Raw genomic sequence first — 20,058 nt, 5'->3', positions numbered from 1 at the left:
ACAAGGATGGGGCGAGGGTCACCACTTTGTCAACAAATGCGTGAGCAAATTGTTGAACAGTTTAAGAAAAACCTTTCCCAACCAGCTATTGCAAGGAATTTAGGGATTTCACCATCTACGGTCCGTAATATCATCAAAGGGTTCAGAGAATCTGGAGAAATCACTGCACGTAAGCAGCTAAGCCCGTGACCTTCGATCCCTCAGGCTGTACTGCATCAACAAGCGACATCAGTGTGTAAAGGATATCACCACATGGGCTCAGGAACACTTCAGAAACCCACTGTCAGTAACTACAGTTGGTCGCTACATCTGTAAGTGCAAGTTAAAACTCTCTTATGCCAGGCGAAAACCGTTTATCAACAACACCCAGAAACGCAGTCGGCTTGGCTGGGCCTGAGCTCATCTAAGATGGACTGATACAAAGTGGAAAAGTGTTCTGTGGTCTGACGAGTCCACATTTCAAATTGTTTTTGAAAACTGTGGACGTCGTGTCCTCCGGACCAAAGAGGAAAAGAACCATCCGGATTGTTATAGGTGCAAAGTTGAAAAGCCAGCATGTGTAATGGTATGGGGATGTATTAGTGCCCAAGACATGGGTAACTTACACATCTGTGAAGGCGCTATTAATGCTGAAAGGTACATACAGGTTTTGGAGCAACATATGTTGCCATCAAAGCAACGTTACCATGGACGCCCCTGCTTATTACAGCAAGACTGGCTAAGAAGTTATTTAGATAATAGACAAGAGTTTGTGGATTTTATGGGTAATACATCTGAACAAATGAGGATTGAATGTGGAATTCCACAAGGTTCGGTTTTGGGACCAAAATTGTTTATTTTATATATTAATGATATATGTGAGGTATCAAAGTTATTGAAATTTGTATTATTTGCGGACGACACCAACTTTTATAGTTCGGGACACGACTTAAAAGCGTTATCAAAAATTATTGAACAGGAAATGATTAAACTTAAGAGATGGTTTGATGCCAATAAATTATCATTAAATGTAGAAAAAACAAAGTTCATGATTTTTTGTAAGAGGAAAAGGGAGGAAATGATCAAATTGTCAATAGATGGAATTGATATTGAAAGGGTTTCTGAACTTAGATTTTTAGGAGTGATACTGGATGACGGACTGACATGAAAATCTCATATTGCACAAGTACGGAATCTAAGAGTATTTTTATATTAAATAAGGTAAATAATGTGTTAGATTATAGGGCAATGCGCATATTGTATTGTGCACTTATATTGCCATATATCAGCTACTGTGTGGAAGTGTGGGGGAACACATACAAGAGTAACATAAAGGCATTGTATCAACTACAGAAAAGAGCTATAAGAATTATTCATAAAGTAGATTACTTAGAACACACTAACATATTATTCATTAATTCAGGTTTATTGAAATTACAGGAGCTAGTAAAGTTACAGACATTATGTGTCATGTTTAAGGCTAAAAGCAAAACATTACCAGCATATTTACAAAAAATGTTTGTCATCACTTCTGAGAATGAAGAGCATAGAAGAAAAGGTCATTTCCAACATCAGTATTCAAGGACAACTTTAAAACAAATGTGTATATCAGTGGTGGGGGTTGAACTATGGAATTCTCTTTAAAATGAGATAAAAGATTGTAAAAATATATTCCAATTGAAAAAAATATATAAAGACAGAACAATAAAATCATATGGACAGCCATAAGTGTTTACATTTTGCTTTATATTTATTAATTTACTTGTTTTTTGCCTGGTTTTGTATTTGTTTTGTATCATCCCGTGAGGTGTATATTACTTCTTTTGTTTTTTTGTTCGGTTTGTACTTCATGAAGTTTTGCACTTGTGTTTTTTTTTGTTTTGTTTTGTTTTCGTTATATTTGGATGTAATTGTTGGTTCACATATCATTAAGTAAGACTATGTATTATGTGAAGGGGGCAGGAAAATATAAGATTTTTCTTCAGCCTGCTCCTTCTCAGGCATTGGTGTGTAACTGAATAATTGTGTTATAATTGTCTATCAAAGATGCACATCAATGAAGGAGATAAATAAAAATGAAATGAAATGAAATGAAGACAATGCCAAGCCACGTGTTACAACAGCGTGGCTTCATAGTAAAAGAGTGCGGGTACTAGACTGGCCTGCCTGTAGTCCAGACCTGTATCCCATTGAAAATGTGTGGCGCATTATGAAGCCTAAAATACCACAACGGAGACCCCCGGACTGTTGAACAACTTAAGCTGTACATCAAGCAAGAATGGGAAAGAATTCCACCTGAGAAGCTTCAAAAATCTGTCTCCTCAGTTCCCAAACGTTTACTGAGTATTGTTAAAAGGAAAGGCTATGTAACACAGTGGTGAACATGCCCTTTCCCAACTACTTTGGCACGTGTTGCAGCCATGAAATTCTAAGTTAATTATTATTTGCAAAAAAAAAATTAAGTTTATGAGTTTGAACATCAAATATCTTGTCTTTGTACTGCATTCAATTGAATATGGGTTGAAAAGGATTTGCAAATCTTTGTATTCCGTTTATATTTACATCTAACACAATTTCCCAACTCATATGGAAACGGGGTTTGTACTTTACAGATACTGTAACATGATTGTTCATGTTTTTAAGTCAGTACAGATTGGTGTCCTATCGCAGTGTTGTGCATTGCAAACTCAAACGCTTTCGTGTTGACACAGTTGCTATCTTATCTCTCTCTCTTCCACGGCTAATCCCGAAGCATGGCGATGTGTTAGTGCGCTAGAAAAAAAAAAGAGTTCCTCAGTGTTTGCTCTTACAATAACCATGTCGCTACAGTTTGGTTATTATACAGGTTACGGAACATAAATGAAGTATTGTTGACGGTTTCTGGATGCATTTTTAAAGTGATTTAGAGGTAGAATTGATTGCTCCCATTAGCTGCATTGCTAGCCACCAAGAACGAGCAGATTTTTTTAGAATGCACAAAAAAATAAAACTTTTGTCTTCTTGTCTTGCATCAGTATTGTGAACGATAGGCAAAATTACAAAAAAGGTGCAGTTCCCCTTTAAGGCAGTGCTTTTTCATCACACAGGCACAGAGTCGTGAATTTATTCCCTATTTTTTGACTATCGTGATCAACGGTTATTAAAAAGACAAAGAGTATTAACCGCTGCTGCTCACTGCTCCCCTCACCTCCCAGGGGGTGATCAAGGGCGATGGGTCAAATGCAGAGAATAATTTTGCCACACCTCGTGTGTGTGTGTCAATCATTGGTACTTTAACCTAATGTTCGTAAAAGTTTCAGTGGTCCTTGATTTCATGATCTGGTAGAAGAACATGTTATATTTCCTGACTAGCCTGGGACAATAATTTAAGAAGGTGGAAACGCCTGAAAGACAACAAAAGGGGTTAAATAAGCAAGATTCTGCTGCAAATTGACCACAGCAGTACTGTCCAAAGTAGGGCCCGGGGGCCATTTGCGCCCTGCAGCTAATTTTTATAAATAAATAATAATAATTAAACAGGTGAAATGTAACAGGAAAAACTTACAATGTTGACTGTAATAACACAAAGCTGCCATACAGGCTGTTTTTTTTCTTTGTAGCTGTCATTACTGAAAAAATAATATTTTTATAGTCACATAGTCAAGGCTCCAATTAATATACATGAAATATCCCACTTTGAAATACTTTTGGGAAAAATATTGCATATTTTGTGTTTGCCATATAAAATGTTTTCGTTGACAAAAAGGACATAAAACAAACAAAGAAAAAAACATGAACAAATAATAAAAACTTATAACCGATGAATAGATCTGAAGTTGATCTAGAGACGTAAGCAGTGAAAGTAAAAAAAAAAAATGTATGAATTATTTTAACACTTATGAGTGGGGCCCTTTTGGATCCCCTATAATTTTTATTTTTTAACGGTCATTTTAAAAAATTATAATGAATTCAAATCAAAAGTGTTATGCATTATTGACCTATTTAAGGCACCAATTACTTAATACCATTATTCCAGTTTTATTGGGGGGAAAATATTGCCTAATTTTTGTTTTTGCCATTAAAAAACAGGGTTTTGACAAAAAGAGACATAAAACACACACACAAAAAAAAATTGGGATTGACAGAAATGTAACTTGATCTAGAGATTCAAGCAGCAAATAAAAAGAAATAACATATGACTTATTGATCAATCAATCAATCAATCAATGTTTATTTATATAGCCCTAAATCACAAGTGTCCCAAAGGGCTGCACATTGATAACATTTTTATGACTGAGAACCTTCCGGGACTAAACTTGAGGAGAACACTATAGGGTTAAAAAATAATCTATACATTATATTGGTTTTGAAAATAACAAATATCAAAATGGCCCCGTATGATTTAATTTTTTTTGTGTGCGGCCCTCAGTGGAGAAGGTTTGAACATCCCTGGACCACAGGGATAAAGGTAAGTGTAACAAAAGGCCTTCTCATTTCATTATTGTACAGCATGTGATTCATATATATATATATATATATATATATATATATATATATATATATATATATATATATATGCGACCCCAAAAAAAGGACAAGCGGTAGAAAATGGATGGATGGATGTATATATTGTCTTTATTTTATTTTGTATTTAATACTTGTAGCTAATATTTTTGTTTGTGTATTTTAAATGTGATTGATGTGTTTTCTGTTCAGTGTGAGTGACTTGGGAGTTTATGCATATTTTAGGTATCGGACTCACAGTAGGGAAGGGATTTGTATGGCCCCTATTGCTGAGTGGATATGTGTGAGAGGAAGGTGGGGGGCGGGTGATCATTTTGCATTGCACTTCCTTGTGGTCTAAATAACATATAATTGTGGTCCTTTGGTCAAAATTTTGCAAAGGTTATATTTTTCAGACCAACTTCAGCATCATCTCTTTGTCAGCAATTTTGTAGCTTTTAGCACTTACATATTAATTCTACCACGGCTCGTTTGGATGGGGTATGAAGGAAGGCAATAGTATTTTGTAAATACTGTATCTCTGCCATGCCCTTTGATTTCACATTTTCAGGACTTATGCAGATCCCGAATACACAAAAACAGGTACCAGTAGATAGGAAAAGTTGCTTTGGCATAATATGTCCTCTTTAAAACACAATTATATAGAAGAGTGATTCTCAAAAGGTGGTACATACGCGGGCTCCATCTAGTGGTAAGCCGAAGAATCACTTGATTAAAGTACATTGTTTTATTTTCCTATATTCAAACACAGTGTTACTGTTCAAATTGTCTGTAATGTTACTGTGGTGAAAATATTTAATAGACGTGTTAAATAAAACATCTGCCTTGTTTTTAATGAATACTTAGGCTTACTATGCTACTGTGTTTTAATGATGGTCGTTATGGTGCCACTTATTGAGCAAAGTGTTTCTTGAGGTGGTACTTGGTGGAAAAAAGTTAAGATAGAAGGAGGTCACCCCGCCAGTTTGAGGATCATTGGCCAGCAAAACGTTGAATACCCCTGATTTTTTTTTAAACAACCTAGGCTTTACAGTCTGCAACTAAAAATAAAAATAAATGTTTTTATATTTTGTGTACACAAAATGGAGGGCAGGAATTCGTGCTTCCAACTGGAGTACATCAATTATGGTATCTCAAAATGCATATTTTGATGCTTTATCGTGTGTTTTTCTTTGTATTTTAAGTACAGATATTGTAAACCCAACTGTGTAAATATGTTCTCAACGCATCTCATGTCACGTCACACATTTACAACGTTTTAGTTTCATAATAAAACAAACAATTGGTATATATGTATTTGCTTTTTCACCATAAGGCGAAGTTGGTAGAGTGGCTGTGCCAGCAATCGGAGTGTTGCTGGTTACTGGGGTTCAATTCCCACCTTCTACCTTCCTAGTCACGTCCGTTGTGTCCTTGGGCAAGACACTTCACCCTTTGCTTCTGATGGCTGCTGGTTAGCGCCTTGCATGGCAGCTCCCGCCATCAGTGTGTGAAAGTGTGTGTGAATGGGTAAATGTGGAAATACTGTCAAAGCGCTTTGAGTACCTTGGAGGTAGAAAAGCGCTATACAAGTACAACCCATTTATCATTTACCATTTATTCATTCGGACACTTACCGTTCGATTTTTTTATTTATTTTTTTGCCATGTCATTTTTTACATTTACCTAAACCAGGTCGTCCGTTCTTCATAAAAATTGTGAGCTGTAAATATAATTTTTATTATATACATCTTGAATGCGTTGGAACGTACCTTTTGGTAACTCTCTTGATTGGCATGGACGCCCGTCGTCTGTGACGCAATTGCTAGCCTGTTAGCTTCTCCATGCTAGCTCGGCTACAAGCCAACATGTGATCTCGCCTATGAACCGGAAATGATTTCTTCGGCGTGAATCTCCCGCGCTCCTAGGTCCATGTAAGCCATGGCATAGTCGGCGTTTCGTGCCTTACATTTGTAATGAACACAAATAATGTATATATATAATGTAAAGGTTAAATTAGCTTGCATATAATATTATTTATTATATTAAATTATTTGTTGACAATTATTTAAAATAATTGTCCCTTTGCTGTCTCTGTGATAACTTTGGCGTTGCAGTTTAAGAAATGTGCGACGGCCTTGTTAACTCCTAGTAAGTCAATATATTCCATAGCTTCTCAATTTAAATGCAAAAGTCACGTTTTAAATGTAATCGTCAACATCGTTTGTCCTGGTATGCATGGTGCATTCACAAACTTTCAAAAAGTGGTACATCTCGGATACTGTGAAGCCCTGTCAGAGGCCTCCCTTTTGGTAGTCATTGTTGGTTTGTTTGTTTTCCATAAAGTGTGCCAAAACGTGTATTCGTAATAAAGCCAGATGATATACTGTACAGAAACCCTCGTATATCGCTGTTAATTGGTTCCAGGCCTAACCTAGAGTGGCGTATAAAGAGAGTTTGGACAACTAAACAACAGCTGCCATGCCCGATTGATTGATTGATTTAAACTTTTATTAGTAGATTGCACAGTACAGTACATATTCCGTACAATTGACCACTAAATGGTAACACCCGAATAAGTTTTTCAACTTGTTTAAGTCGGGGTCCACGTTAATCAATTCATGGTAAACACGTCCTGCTACGAAGGACGTGTGCATGCAATCGCTGTCGTTTTGATGTTAGTTTTTCTGAATAGAGCAAAATAATATGTCTCTATATAGTTCTAAACATACGCCAGCTCATACACTTACAATAAAACATGCTTTATTGGCAACATACAGCAACATTTTGGGGCCGTATTTGATGTACTGTAATGTTTGGTGACCAGCAGGCATTCTAACACGCACCCGACAGAGTAATACACATTAAAAAAAATACACAGATTGACCCAAAAGAAAAAACATATTACCCTCATTTGACCAAAATCTACATTAGCTTTGGACCAACAGTCACAGAGAAATAATGACTTGTTTGTGAAGTATGTCAACTGTGGTGTATTTGTAATCACTGTACTTATCACTCATTATGTATTATTATAACTCATCTTTCTTTTTTCTAACATGCTAAAAGCGAGTAAGTGTACTTTCGTCCTTATTTCCTAATATTTCAGCAGAATAAGTCAGATATGGTAACACTAGCGAGCAGTACAGAATACAAAGTGATTTTTGGTACAGAACATATTTTGTGTGATTCATTATTGACGTATTTCATGTCACTTTATGTTGTATATTTTTAATGAGATTTACAGTTCATTTTATCATCTATTATTACACCCCAAATTTGGTTTCTTTTACTCTGTATATGTCCGTCTATTTGTGCTTGACTTTCTCTTCTACTGTTACGAAATTGCATTATTTTACTTTTACTGAGATTCAAATTTTTTTTTGTTCACTCTTTATTATCCATTAAAACATTGTATTACTTCAATTTGTTTTCACGTAAAAAAAAAAAATCCTAATTTTTAAGGTGTGGCGCTTTTTATTTTGCCGTGGTGGGCCGCCACAATCAATTATAAATAGGGAAGGGGTCTCCAAAGTGCGGCCATGGGGCCATTTTCGGCCCACAGATTGTTTTTTTTTATTTTTTATTGGCCCGTGACACATTCTAAAGGAAAATAAACACAACATTCCAGATAAGAACACTACACACAACAACTGAATATGCAATTTTGGGAGAAATGGATGATAAAATACGCAAGTACCAAGTTGTATGACTATCAAGCATATGCATGCAAAATTAACTTTAAAAAGTTAGCATGGTAACAGCATGTGTTGAGCATCAAGTCATATGACTTTGAGGTGTTCGGCTGCAAAATTGGCTTAAAAAAAGTTAGCATGGTAATGTTAGCAATCCCAACAGTTAGCATATGTAAAGTATGAAGTTATAAGACTCTAAAGCGTTCTGCTGCAAAATTGGCAAAAAAAACTTAGCATGTTAATGTTAGCATTCTAGCATGCTAAGAGCATGTGTTAAGTATCAAGTTATGTCACTCTGACGCGTTCAGCTGCAAAATTGGCTCAAAAACTTAGCATGGTAATGTTAGCACTCGAGCATGCTAACAGTTAGCATGTGTTAAGTATCTAGTTATATGACTCTGAAGCATTCAGCTGCCAAATTGGCTAAAAAAAAACTTAGCATGCTAATTTTAGTAATGCTTCTTGAAACTGAGCCAATCAGTGGCCATGTACTGAACAGCCCGTTTTTATGCTAGAAAATGCTTGATTTAGGGAAGAATGACATAGAATATGCTTTGTTGGCGATAACACAAAGCTAAGACATGGATATTGTGATCTTAAATGTACAACATGCATCAAAGTGACCCCCGCAGCCTTACATTTTTTTTTCCTATATGGCCCTCGCTGGAAAAAGTTTGGACACCCCTGATGTCGGGTTAACGCTGCAATAGTCGTTGATTATTTTTTCCTTTCATACAGGAAGCTTCAGTATCACTTGTGGCGTAATAATGATTTAATAATGGCTGCTCCTTTGTGTTTGAACGACTACATCTACATTTCTCGTCTCAGTCGATGGGCTCTTCGAAGGACCTATGCATTACGTTCACGTTGAAAGGCGCATATTAGCAAATGCTTTAATAGATTAAATTCCGTCCCCCTCTGCTTGGATCATCGTATTGACCACGGTGATGGCTCTTCGATGCAGGGTGAGAAACTAATTAGGATATTTGTGACAACACAAGCTTCCCTAAATTGGTCCATGGCAGTATCTGACAAATGATTTATAACCGCAGCAGAAGTGTGGCAGCAGCGGGCTTGTACACAAACAGTGTAAGCCGCGGTGAAACTAATAGAAGACACGCTGGGCCTGCTGTTGTTTTATTGATCCTGCAGCACGACTGACACGCGGCGAGGAAAAGCCATCGAGTGAGCCGAGCTCAATCACACGCTGCTCATTTTGGCAGCGCGGGCCAGGTGTCACTCTTTGCTGCCTGCTGAGGGTTTCATTTCCTTTCTAAGTGTAGAATTTAATCAGCGTTTACTGTACGTTAGTCATGCTTTGTTTTGGAAATGCTTAACATGTAAATGTGAATGGGTTATACTTGTATTGCGCTTTTCTACCTTCAAGGTACTCAAAGCGCTTTGACACTGTTTCCACATTCACTCATTCACACACACATTCACACACTGATGGCGGGAGCTGCCATGCAAGGCCCTAACCCCGACCCACCAGGAGCAAGGGTGAAGTGTCTTGCTCAAGGACACAACGGACGTGACTTGGTTGGTAGAAGTTGGGGATCGAACCAGGAACCCTCAGGTTGCTGGCACGGCCACTCTCCCAACCGCGCCACCCCGTCCAGCTTGAATGTAACAGTCCATCAAATGATTTCGCTTGCACGATTCAACATAGGGCTGTGCGATAAAAGGATATCAATATATATATACACTACCGTTCAAAAGTTTGGGGTCACCCAAACAATTTTGTGGAATAGCCTTCATTTCTAAGAACAAGAATAGACTGTCGAGTTTCAGAGGAAAGTTCTCTTTTTCTGGCCATTTTGAGCGTTTAATTGACCCCACAAATGTGATGCTCCAGAAACTCCATCTACTCAAAGCAAGGTCAGTTTTGTAGCTTCTGTAACGAGCTAAACTGTTTTCAGATGTGTGAACATGATTGCACAAGGGTTTTCTAATCATTAATTAGCCTTCTGAGCCAATGAGCAAACACATTGTACCATTAGAACACTGGAGTGATAGTTCCTGGAAATGGGCCTCTATACACCTATGTAGATATTAAAGTTAAAGTTAAATTGCACCAAAAACAGACATTTGCAGCTAGAATAGTCATTTACCACATTAGCAATGTATAGAGTGTATTTCTTTAAAGTTAAGACTAGTTTAAAGTTATCTTCATTGAAAAGTACAGTGCTATTCCTTCAAAAATAAGGACATTTCAATGTGACTCCAAACTTTTGAATGGTAGTGTATATATATATATATATATATATATATATATATATATATATATATATATATATATATATATATATATATATATATATATATATATATATATATATATACATATAAATAAAACATTGAATTATTAATGTCTTCATCAGAAGAAAGCGGAAGCAGAAGTTGCAAAACAAGGTTGGTTGTATGAACAAAGGATCAATGAAAGTGACATGCCAATCAGGTAACAGTATTAATGATCAAGTTTGCTTGTCTGGCGGTTGATTCTTTCCGTGCAGTGAGGAGAGAAAGTCAAAATGAAGAAATTGTGGTTATAAGAGGAAAAGTCACCTTTATTGGATGTTTCCAAAGGGACCGTAGTCAGACCAATGTGGTCTGTAAATGATGCAAGGCAAGACCACACCACCTTAGCCGTTCTCATCCTTTAGAGCAGTGGTCCCCGACCTTTTTGTAACTGCGGACCGGTTTTTTGTCATAAAAAAATGCAATAATGTGTGCTTATGGACTGTATCCCTGCAGACTGTATTGATATATATTGATATATAATGTAGGAACCAGAATATTAATAACAGAAAGAAACAACCCTTTTGTGTGAATGAGTGTAAATGGGGGAGGGAGGTTTATTGGGTTGGTGCACTAATTGTAAGTGTATCTTGTGTTTTTTATGTTGATTTAATAAAAAATGAAAATTATTATACATTTTTTTATTGTATTTTTTTTAATTTCTTGTGCGGCCCGGTACCAATCGACCCGGTGGTTGGGTACCACTGCTTTAGACCACAGCTGTGACTTCCTAGCACTAAACCTGCAGAAAATTGTTCTTTTCAGGTTTCTCTATGTGTACATTTTAACACGTTGCACTATTTTCTTTCTAATTATCCTAATCAACCGATATATTAATAATTTTTAAACAATTAATGCATAACAAAAAAATCATTTCCATAGTTAAATAAAAATAACAGGGCAAATTAATGTTACACAGCCGTTATTTCCTAGCACTAAACCTGCAGAAAATAGTTCTTCTCAGGTTTCTCTGTTTACATTTTCACACTTTGCACTATTTTCTTACACTTTATGAAGCATTTCTTACACATTCTTCATTTTTGCACCTTCGTTTTAAAAGATTATTGTTTAGTCTTCAACGTGATTTTACTCTTTTGTTTACATTGTTTGAGTGTTTTCCATGCTTGTGTTGACAGTTCCTTTCTGCCTTGATAGCTGAGGGATTATTATCAGAGGAAGGTTACATTTCAGACCTAATAAAATTATTTCAGATTAATAAAATTATTCTCCTGCTCCTTATTTTCCATAGGTCATAACAAATTTCAATAATTATTAATATCGACCGATATATTAATAATGTTTAAACAATTACTGCATAACAAAAAAGTCATTTGCATAGTTAAATAAAATTAACAGGGCAAATTAATGTTACATGTTATGTTCTTACATTTTATGAAGCATTTCTTACATATTCCTTATTTTTGCACCTTCGTTTTAAGAAATTATTGTTTAGTCTTCAATGTGATTTTACTATTTTGTTTACATTGTTTGAGTGTTTTCCATGCTTGTGTTGACATTTCCTTTCTGCCTTATAGCTGAGGGATTATAATCAGAGGAAGGTTACATTTCAGATAAATAATTTTATTCTCCTGCTCCTTATTTTGCATAGGTCATAAAAAATTTAAACGATTATCAATATCGACCAATATATATTAATAATGTTTAAAAAATTACTGCATAACAAAAAATAATTTCCATAGTTAAATAAAAATAACAGGGCAAATTAGTGTTACACAGCCGTTATTTCATAGCTCTAAACCTGCAGAAAATAGTTCTTCTTATGTTTCTCTATGTTTACATTTTCATACGTTGCACTATGTTCTTACATTTTATGAAGCATTTCTTACATATTTCTTATTTTCGCACCTTCATTTTAAGAGCTTATTGTTAAGTGTTCAATGTGATTTTACCATTTTGTTTACATTGTTTGAGTGTTTTCTATGCTTTTGTTGACATTTCCTTTCTGCCTTGATAGCTGAGGGATTATAATCAGAGGAAGGTTACATTTCAGATAAATATTACTATTCTCCTTCTCCTTATTTTCAATAGGTTCTAAACAATTTCAATAATTATCAATATCGACCGATATATTAATAATTTTTAAACAATTACTGCATAACAAAAAAGTCATTTCCATAGTTAAATAAAATTAACAGGGCAAATTAATGTTACACAGCCGTTATTTGCTAGCACTAAACCTGCCGAAAATAGTTCTTTTCAGGTTTATCTATGTTTACATTTTCACACTTTGCACTATTTTCTTACATTTTATGAAGCATTTATTACATATTCCTTATTTTTGCACCTTCATTTTAAGCGCTTACTGTCAAGTGTTCAATGTGATTTTACTATTTTGTTTACATAGTTTCAGTGTTTTCCATGCTTGTGTTGACACTTCCTTTCTGCCTTGATAGCTGATGGATTATAATCAGAGGAAGGTTACATTTGAAATAACATTTTTTTTACAATAATATCATGTTAATATTTAATAATATTGTCAAATCCGAATTTTTAATGTGGCTGTTCACATTACAAAAACAATTGCGATTTCATAATGTCAATGCAATCTGACCCGCATGCAGACATGATGTGGCACGCACTGCAGTGTTTACAGAAGTAAACATGGCTTCCATATTGTCGGTCTCAGTCCTGGCACATTTGTGGCAATTTCAAGGATTTGATGCAATCAAAATCAACAGTTTTGGAAACGAATTATTGTGCGTGGAAGATTAGGAAGGAAGAGGACAAGCATTTTGGCGCTGGCAGTTTTACGGGATATTTTGCTTCGATGTCTGTGGGCGAGCCGTTGGAGTCAAGAGAGGTGGAACTTTGAGGTGAGTTGCTAAAACGTATTATTTTCTCTGTTTTTTACTCGATTGTCAACTATTTTGTAACCGTCTATATTGGCGAACAATTATGATGCTTGTCGCTTTTTGATGACGTTCTGGTCGGATTAATGCAACTTTGGCACAGGAGCGTTCAAATTGAGGACACATCGCATATATATCCAATTTATTTTCACATACGAAAGAGGCCTGGGTCGGAATTGCACTGTTCACACTGACATGAAAAAAAACGATACGGGTCGCATATAGGCAAAATATTTGTAATTGACCTGCAGTGTGAATAAGGCCTACGTTGCAAGTTGTCTTTCTTCAATGTAAAATAACATCACTGTCTCTTGTATTAGTGTTAGCATTTGAGCTAGTTAGCGAGCTAGCACAAGTGCGATTATCAAGCACTGTTTTTCGATAATTTGTTTTAATTTAAACCGCTAATACTAACCGTCTGGAGTTTTACCGCGGTTATCATTAATGCAGTTTATTGTTGCATACTAGGGGTGTGGGGAAAAATCGATTCGAATTCGAATCGCAATTCTCACTTTGTGCGATTCAGAATCGATTCTCATTTTTAAAAAATCGATGATTTTTTTTTATAGATTTTTTTATAAAACATTTTGTTTATTTATTTATTTTTAAATTAATCAATCCAACAAAACAATACACAGCAATACCATAACAATGCAATCCAATTCCAAAACCAAACCCGACCCAGCAACACTCAGAACTGCAATAAACAGAGCAATTGAGAGGAGACACAAACATGACACAGAACAAACCAAAAGTAGTGAAACAAAAATGAATATTATCAACAACAGTATCAATATTAGTTACAAGTTCAACATAGCAGTGATTCAAAATCCCTCATTGACATTATCATTAAATATTTATAAAATAAAATAAAAGAAGAACAATAGTGTCACAGTGGTTTACACTTGCATCGCATCTCATAAGCTTGACAACACACTGTGTCCAATATTTTCACAAAGATAAAATAAGTCATATTTTTGGTTCATTTAAAAGTTAAAACAAATTTACATTACTGCAATCAGTTGATAAAACATTGTCCTTTACATTTATAAAAGCTTTTTACAAAAATCTACTACTCTGCTTGCATGTCAGCAGACTGGGGTAGATCCTGCTGAAATCCTATATATTGAATGAATAGAGAATCGTTTTGAATCGGGAAAAAAATCGTTTTTGAATCGAGAATCGTGTTGAATTGAAAAAAAAAAATAGATTTTGAATCGAATCGTGACCCCAAGAATCGATATTGAATCGAATCGTGGGACACCCAAAGATTCACAGCTCTATTGCATACCTAACCTGTAGTGTGAGCCGCCTCATTCTGGCAATTTTTTACTATTGGAATGCACAGAAAAGAGAAAAACATGTGTTTTTGTCTCACATAAGGAATGTGGAGGATGGGCAAAATAAAAATAAATTAAAAAATCCATAAAATGTGTGCATATTGGTTATGGTTATAAGTTTATTTCGAACATGCATACAGTTGCAATATGATACTTCACTTTTTTTTCCAGTTTCTCATGACAACATGGCCGAAATGAAGTAGGAAGAAGATGTTGATGCAAAAGGTACTAGTTTTATTGTGTTTTATGATATTTATGTACAGTAGTATGATGTAGTCAGCATAACTTGTATTTCAGTCACTCCCACAAGAACGTATGTGTTTGTTTTCCTGTTACTACTGTATGCACTACCTCTTTAAAAATGTTTGTGTTTTTCATGCAAAGCGCACGGTTCCATGACGGCCTTCTCTGTGGCGTCCCCAACAGGAAGCCGCGGGGTCAGGCCGAGTTGAGTCCCATGTCAGAATTGTCCCCGCGCTGACCTGCGCCTGACTGGCCTCCCAGCAAAAAGCCCCTGTGAAGGCAAGAGGAACTGGGGTGCCCTCCCCTGGAAAAGAGGTTCCCTCCCCCTGACAGCTCCACAGAGCCCCAGCCACCTGCCTGCTGGGTCGGCCACATATGAAAAGGGAAGCTCTTTGTAATCCGACGGGGATTACACCGAGCAACAATGCGCCGCTGAAAGAGCGACAAAAGCCCTGTATCAAACGCCGCTGAGGGGGAGCAAGGCTATGATCTCCCGCTACTACCAGCTCTGACTCCTTGGCCGCCTCTCATCTCCCCAAGAGGCTTGCTTCCCCCCTCTAGGATTCCCTACCTCTGTCCTCCTCCTGCCCTCTCATCTCTGGGATCTGGCCTTTTATCAGCGCATTCCTTTTCATTTGCATTGCGGTGTGGGGAGGGACAGCGGGTCTCTCTGATCTAATAGCGCCAGGAGAGAGAGTCAAGAGGTTCCTCAGGGCAGGAAGGGTGTCACACACACACACACACATACACACCACAGTGAATTTTCAAGATAGGCTAAGATCGTCTTCCAAATGGTCAAGCCCCCGCCCCCCACCCCATGTCTCTTTTTCAGGCTCACTCCCTGAGGAAGTGTCCAATATGAGAGACATGACTCCAACTTGGTGTCCATTATGAGGAAAAGTCCTTAAGAAAATAGTGACGTCTGACTTAGTGCTGGACGATTATGGCAAAATCACATTTATTTTGATTGGTATTGAAGTCACAATTAATTACATGCCTTTTCATTCATTTGAAAACATGTCTATTTTACCTTCAAAACTAAACTTTAAAGGCCTACTGAAACCCATTACTACCGACCACGCAGTCTGATAGTTTATATATCAATGATGAAATCTTAACATTGCAACACATGTCAATACGGCATGTTAACTTATTAACTTATAAAGTGCAATTTTAAATTTCCCGCCACACTTCCGGTTGAAAACGTCTAGATATGATGACGTATGCGTGTGACGTAAACGGTTGATACGGAAGTATTGGTACCCCATTGAATACAATACAAAAAAGCTCTGTTTTCATTTCAAAATTCCACAGTATTCTGGACATCTGTGTTGTTGAATCTTTTACAATTTGTTTAATGAACAATGGAGACTGCAAAGAAGAAAGTTGTAGGTGGGATCGGTGTATTAGCGGCGGAATACAGCAACACAGCCAGGAGGACAGAGATGGATAGCAGACGCGCTAGTCGCCGAACTCACCTTAACTTCCTCTGTCTCGCCGACCACATCTGTGATCGGGTGAAGTCCTTCGTCGCACCGTCGATCACTGGAACGCAGGTGAGCACGGGTGTTGATGAGCAGATGAGGGCTGGCTGGCGTAGGCGGATAGCTAATGTTTTTAGCATAGCTCTCTGAGGTCCCGTTGCTAAGTTAGCTTCAATGGCGTCGTTAGCAACAGCATTGTTAACCTTCGCCAGGCTGGAAAGCATTAACCGTGTATTTACATGTCCATGGTTTAATAGTATTGTTGATCTTCTGTCTATCCTTCCAGTCAGGGATTTATTTATTTTGTTTCTATATGCAGTTAAGCACGATACTATCACGTTAGTTCCGTAGCTAAAGTGTTTCGTCGATGTATTGTCGTGGAGATAAAAGTCACTGTGAATGTCCATTTCGCGTTCTCGACTCTCATTTTCAAGAGGATATAGTATCCGAGGTGGTTTAAAATACAAATCCGTGATCCACAATAGAAAAATGAGAGAGTGTGGAATCCAATGAGCCAGCTTGTACCTAAGTTACGGTCAGAGCGAAAAAAGATATGTCTTGCACTGCATTCTAGTCCTTCACTCTAACATTCCTCATCCACGAATCTTTCATCCTCGCTCAAATTAATGGGGTAATCGTCGCTTTCTCGGTCCGAATCGCTCTAGCTGCATTGAAAACAATAGGAAAATGTGAGGAGCCTTTCAATTGACTACGTCACGCTACTTCCGGTATAGGCAAGGCTTTTTTTTATCAGATACCAAAAGTTGCGATCTTTATCGTCGTTGTTCTCTACTAAATCCTTTCAGCAAAAATATGGCAATATCGCGAAATGATCAAGCATGACACATAAAATGGATCTGCTATCCCCGTTTAAATAAAAACATTTCATTTCAGTAGGCCTTTAAAGTCCCACTTAAAGGGGAACTGCAGTTTTTTTTTTATTTTGCCTATTGTTCACAATTAATCAATCAAACAATGTTTATTTATATAGTCCTAAATCACAAGTGTCTCAAAGGGCTGCACAAGCCACAACGACATCCTCGGTTCAGATCCCACATGAGGGCAAGGAAAAACTCACAACCCAGTGGGATGTCAATGAGAATGACTATGAGAAACCTTGGAGAGGACCGCAGATGTGGTCCGCCCCCCTTTAGGGGAGACCGGATGCAATGGACGTCGAGCGGGTCTAGCATAATATTGTGAAAGTCCAGTCCATAGTGGATCCAACACAATAGTGAGAGTCCAGTCCATAGTGGGGCCCGAGCGGAGACGGTTCAGCAGCGCAGAGATGTCCCCAACCGATGCACAGGCGAGCGGTCCACCCCGGGTCCCGACTCTGGACAGCCAGCACTTCATCCATGGCCACCGGACCTGTGCCCCCCCTTCCACAAGGGAGAGGGGGGCAGAAAAGAAAAGAAACGGCAGATCAACTGGTCTAAAAAAGGGGTCTATTTAAAGGCTAGAGTATACAAATGAGTTTTAAGATGGGACTTAAATACTTCTACTGAGGTAGCATCTCTAACTGTTACCGGGAGGGCATTCCGCAGTACTTGAGCCCGAATATAAAACGCTCTATAGCCCGCAGACTTTTTTTGGGCTCTGGGAATCACTAATAAGCCGAAGTTCTTTGAACGCAGATTTCTTGCCGGGACATATGGTACAATACAATCGGCAAGATAGGATGGAGCTAGACCGTGTAGTATTTTATATGTAAGTAGTATAACCTTAAAGTCACATCTTAAAGGCCTACTGAAACCCACTACTACCGACCACACAGTCTGATAGTTTATATATCAATGATGAAATTTTAACATTGCAACACATGCCAATACGGCCGGGTTAACTTATAAAGTGCAATTTTAAATTTCCCGGGAAATATCCGGTTGAAAACGTTTCGGTATGATGACGTTTGCGCGTGACGTCACGGAGTGAACGGAAGTATTGGTACACCATTGTGTCCCAATACAAAAAGCTCTATTTTCATCGAAAAATTCCACAGAATTCTGGACATCTGTGTTGGTGAATCTTTTGCAATTTGTTTAATGAACAATGGAGACTGCAGAAAGCTGTGGTGGGATCGCTGTATTAGCGGCTGGCTACAGCAACACAACCAGGAGGACTTTGAGTTGGATAGCAGACGCGCTATCCGACGCTAGCCGCCGACCGCATCGATGATCGGGTGAAGTCCTTCGTCGCAACGTTGATCGCTGGAACGCAGGTGAGCACGGGTGTTGATGAGCAGATGAGGGCTGGCGTAGGTGGAGAGTTATTGTTTTTAGCATAGCTCTGTCGAGGTCCCGTAGCTAAGTTAGCTTCAATGGCGTTGTTAGCAACAGCATTGCTAGGCTTCGCCAGGCGGCACAGCATTAACCGTGTGGTTACAGGTCCAGGGTTTGGTTCGGTGTCTCCTGATAGTAGTATTGTTGATCTTCTGTCTATCCTTCCAGTCAGGGGCTTATTTCTTTTGTTTCTATCTGCATTTAAGCACGATGCTATCACGTTAGCTCCGTAGCTAAAGTGCTTCACCGATGTATTGTCGTGGAGATAAAAGTCACTGTGAATGTCCATTTTGCATTCTCGACTCTCATTTTCAAGAAGATATAGTATCCGAGGTGGTTTAAAATACAAATCCGTGATCCACAATAGAAAAAGGAGAATGTGTGGAATCCAATGAGCCCTTGTACCTAAGTTACGGTCAGAGCGAAAAAAGATACGTCCTGAACTGCACTCTAATCCTTCACTCTCACGTTCCTCATCCATGAATCTTTCATCCTCGCTCAAATTAATGGGGTAATCGTCGCTTTCTCGGTCCGAATCGCTCTCGCTGCTGGTGTAAACAATGGGGAAATGTGAGGAGTCCTTCAACCTGCGACGTCACGCTAGGCTTTTTTTATCAGCGACCAAAAGTTGCGAACTTTATCGTCGATGTTCTCTACTAAATCCTTTCAGCAAAATCATGGCAATATCGCGAAATGATCAAGTATGACACATAGAATGGATCTGCTATCCCCGTTTAACTAAGAAAATTTCATTTCAGTAGGCCTTTAAATGCACAGGAAGCCAGTGCAGGTGAGCCAGTATAGGCGTAATATGATCAAACTTTCTTGTTCTTGTCAAAAGACAATCATTATGAGAGACAAGAAGACAGCATTTTTTTTGCATTCTAACATATAAAAATTGTCTTCTTCTAGGTGGCTAGCAATGCAGCTAATGTGAGCAATCAATTCTACCTCTAAATCACTTTAAAAATGCATTCAAAAACCGTCAACAATACTTCATTTATGTTCTGTAACCTGTTTGATAACCAAACTGTAGCAACATTGTTATTGTAAGAGCGAAAACTTTTTCTAGCGTACTAACACATCAGCATGCTAAGGTATTAGCCGTAAAAGCTAACTTGGGCAAGAGATAAGCGAGCTTCTACGACAGCACAAAAGGTCTTTGAGTGCGTAATGCAAAACACTGTGATAGAACACCAATCTGTACTGAGTGAAAAACATGAACAATCATATTACAGTATTTGTAAAGTATTATTTCATGTTTTTGTTTGTACACAGCTAGCCAGACAGTGTATGTACTGTGCGTTTGGTCCAGCTGGCCGGGGACATTTTTTCCGGTTTATTTGTGTAAGTACTCCATTTATGTTGAAATAGTTTGGCTTCAAATT

General features: G+C 37.7%; 1 protein-coding gene across 5 annotated transcripts in view; it reads right to left on the bottom strand.

The window, feature by feature from the left end:
* Positions 1-6,374, bottom strand: part of skap1 (src kinase associated phosphoprotein 1) — a 145,438-nt gene extending 139,064 nt beyond the window's left edge. For 2 of the 5 annotated variants that reach the window (XM_062056879.1, XM_062056875.1), the window contains exon 1: positions 6,234-6,369. The gene's annotated coding sequence lies outside the window, so the exon portion shown is untranslated. Of the gene's footprint in view, positions 1-6,233 lie in introns of all 5 variants that reach the window. The other 3 variants (XM_062056877.1, XM_062056878.1, XM_062056876.1) reach the window with 2 other exon arrangements.
* Positions 6,375-20,058: the final 13,684 nt, after the last annotated feature.

The sequence above is a fragment of the Entelurus aequoreus genome, linkage group LG08, assembly GCF_033978785.1.
Source record: "Entelurus aequoreus isolate RoL-2023_Sb linkage group LG08, RoL_Eaeq_v1.1, whole genome shotgun sequence".
NCBI lineage: Eukaryota > Metazoa > Chordata > Actinopteri > Syngnathiformes > Syngnathidae > Entelurus > Entelurus aequoreus.
Note: the sequence above shows the minus strand (reverse complement) of the source record. Positions and strands in the feature narration are given on the sequence as shown.